This window comes from Orycteropus afer, unplaced genomic scaffold, assembly GCF_000298275.1.
Source record: "Orycteropus afer afer isolate SDZICR_OR568_19922 unplaced genomic scaffold, OryAfe1.0 scaffold00013, whole genome shotgun sequence".
NCBI lineage: Eukaryota > Metazoa > Chordata > Mammalia > Tubulidentata > Orycteropodidae > Orycteropus > Orycteropus afer.
The window spans coordinates 21,484,332-21,487,936 of NW_006921600.1; positions in this window are offsets into that span (position 1 = coordinate 21,484,332).

The window sequence follows — 3,605 nt, forward strand, 5'->3', positions numbered from 1 at the left end:
TCTGGTGGAACCCCTGAGACTATGGCCCGTAGCTGCCCTTCAGGTCTGGAATTGAATCCACTCCTGTGGCTTCCAGCCAAACAAAAGACAGGCATATGAGCTGAACATTTACATTAGGTAGATACACTCCTTGGAGGGATCAATCATGGAAGAATAGAAGGGCTGTGTGTGTACAGGGTGACAGCTTGGGGGAGCAGGAGTACATGGGAGGGAAGGACACAGGGAAGAGGTAACTATAGGGAGGAAGTAGGAGGGGAGCTGATGCATTGTTGGAAATTGCTGTCAACGTCATAAGACAAAATGTATGTGAACTGCTGTATGGAAAGTGAATTTGCTCTGTAATCTTTCACAATAAAAAATTAAAAAAAAAAAAAAAAGAAAAGAAAAGAAACCATAAGAGAGCTACATAAATGGAAGAACATACCATGCTCGTGGATTAGAAGATTGAACATTGTGAACATGTCAATTCTAACCAAAGCAATCTATACATTCAATGCAATCCCAATCCACAACCCATCAACATTCTTTAAGGATACAGAAAAACCGTAGTGTCTAAGGCACTTGACTGCTAACCAGAAAGCTGGTGGTTCAAACCCACCAGCCACTCCTTAGAAGGAAGGTTGGGCAATCTACTTCCGTAGTGATATTGTCTTGGAAACCCAAGGAGGGGTTGCTGTGAGTCAGGGCCAACTCAACAGCACATAACAACAACGACAATTTTATATGGAAAGGAAAGAGACCTTGGATAAGCAAAGCATCATTGAAGAAGAACAAAGCAGGAGGTCCCACACTCCCAGATCTCAAAACCTACTATACAGCCACTGTAGTCAAAACAGCCTGGTATGGTACAACAACAGACACACAGAGCAGTGGAACAGAATTGAGAACCCAGAAATAGATCCATCAACCTACAGTCAGCTGAGTTTCAACAAGGGCTGAAATCCATTAAATGGGAAAGAAATGGCCTCTTTAACAAATGATTCTGGCAAAACTGGATATCCATTTGCAGAAAAATGAAGCAAGATCTGTACCTCACACCATACACAAAAACTAACTCCAGATGGATCAAAGGCTTAAATGTGAAACCCAAAACTACAAAGTCCCTCAAGGAAAAACTAGGGGCAAATTTAAGAGCCCTAATTTATGGCATAAATAGACTATTAAGCATAACTCAAAATGCACAAACAGATGAAGATAAACTAAATGAATGGGACCTTCTAAAAATTAAATTCGTATGTGCTTCAAAAGATTTCTTTAAAAGAATAAAAAGAGAACCTACAGATTGGGAAAAAATATTTGGCAATGACATATCTGACAAGGGACTTATCTCTAAAACTTGTAGAAAACTCCAACACCTCAACAACAAAAAGATAAACAATCCACTTTAAAAATGAGCAGAAGACATGAAGAGACACTTCACCAAAGAGGATATTCAGGCAGCCAGCAAACACATGAAGTTTCACAATCACTAGCCATTAGAGGGGAGCTCTGGAAGTGTAGTGCCTAAGGCACTTGACTACTAACCAGAAGGCTAGAGGTTCAAACCCACCAGCCACTCCTCGGAAGGAAGATGGGACAATCTACTTCGGAGTGACACTGCCTCAGAAACCCAAGGAGGGGTTGCTATGTTGTTGTTGTTGTTATGTGCCATTGAGTCTGACCTGACTCATAGAGACCCCTCCTTGGGTTTCTGAGGCAGTGTCACTCAGAAGTAGATTGCCCCATCTTCCTTCTGAGGAGTGGCTGTGGGTTTGAACCACCAGCCTTCTGGTTAGTAGTCACTGTGATGGTTATGTTTGTATGTCAACTTAGCTAGGCCTGGCTGAGTGGCTGGGCAGCTGGATGTAGTATTCCCCATGATGAGACTGGTAATCAACTCCATGGTGGAATCTACTGCGAGCAGCTGAGTAGCTGTCTTTGGGTATGTGGTCTGCTTCCTGTATATAAGGAGAAGCTTTGAGAATGGTCTCTAGCCTATGGCACACTTGGACCCTGCATGTAGCTGTGTTGTTGCTCAGCAGCCTGCCATGCTCTGCTGACCTTGGGACTTACAGTGGACTTAAGTTAATGGCCTGCCGTGTGGTTCGGTAACATCGGGACTGTGCCTTTTTACTTGTCAACCTTGGGGCTTCTCAGCTTCAGCAGCCTGCAGCTGTCTGAGTGAAGGAACACCTCTAGCTCTAGTGGGCCAGGAGTAGGAGGCAGAGCTAGAGTCCAAGGTTGAGGGGCTTTCCCCCAGCCCCTAGAGCCTGGCACTTTGAACTTAGACTTAAAGCCTCCAAATTGTAAGAATAAACTCCTGTTTGTTAAGGCCAGAATAGCAGTCAAGTGCCTTAGGCACTATGCTACCAGAGCTCCTACAACAGCCATTGTTGTTGTTGTTGTTTGCCATCGAGTCGGAGTTGGACCTGACTCATAGTGACCCCTCCTTGGGTTTCCGAGGCAGTATCACCATGGAAGTAGATTGTCCAATCTTCCTTCCGAGGAGTGGCTGGTTGGGTTTGAACCTCCAGCCTTCTGGTTAGCAGTCAAGTGCCTTAGGCACTATGCTGCCAGAGCTCCTCCCAACAGCCATTGTTGTTGTTGTTGTTATGTGCCGTCATGTCAGACCCTACTCATAGTGACCCCTCCTTGGGTTTCCAAGGCAGTATCCCTACGGAAGTAGATTGCCCCATCTTCCTTCTGAGGAGTGGCTGGTGGGTTTGAACCTCCAGCCTTCTGGTTAGCAGTCAAGTGCCTTAGGCACTACGCCACCAGAGCTCGAGATGCAAATCAAAACAATAATGAGATACCATCTGGCCCCAGCACTAACAGCAAAGTTCAACAAGACAGAAAATAACAAATGCTGGTGAGGATATAAGGAGATGGGCCTCTCATACATTTTTTGGGGGACTGTCAAATGATACAACCACTGTGGAAAGCAGTATGGTGATCTCTTAAAAAGTTGGAATTAGAAGTATCATTTGACCCAGCAATCCCATTACTAGGTTTATATCCTAAGGAAGAGTGAGCCAGGACAAGAACAGATACATGCACACCCATGTTCATCACAGCACTATTTACAATAGCAAAAAGATGGAAACAACCTAGGTGCCTGTCAACAGAAGAATGGATAACCAAATTATGGTACATACACACAATGGAATACTATGCAACCTTAAAGAATAAAGTAGAATCTGCAAAACACTGCATAATGTGGATGAACTTGGAGGACATTTTGCTGAGTGAAATAAGTCAATCACTCAAGGACAAATATATATCAGTTCATTATTGTAAAAAAAGTCAAGGAAAGGTTTATATATGGAAGGAAACTTTTGTTGTTGGTTACTAGGGATGGGAGGGGAGGAGAGGAGACACTGAAAAAAAACAAAAAACTAAATCGAAACCTGATGCCATGGAGTTGATTTGAAGAGTGACAGCTCACTTATGGACAAATCCTAAGCATATCTGATACCATCATTTGGAAAATGGACACACATCATCAAACCTGACTGAGTGGTGCTGGGACTCTGCACTCCACAGGGCAAGGGGCACAGAAGGACCCAGCCCTCCCTGGATGGGCAGTAGCTCCTTACCGTTCAATGATACGGTTGTTGTCCTGAAGA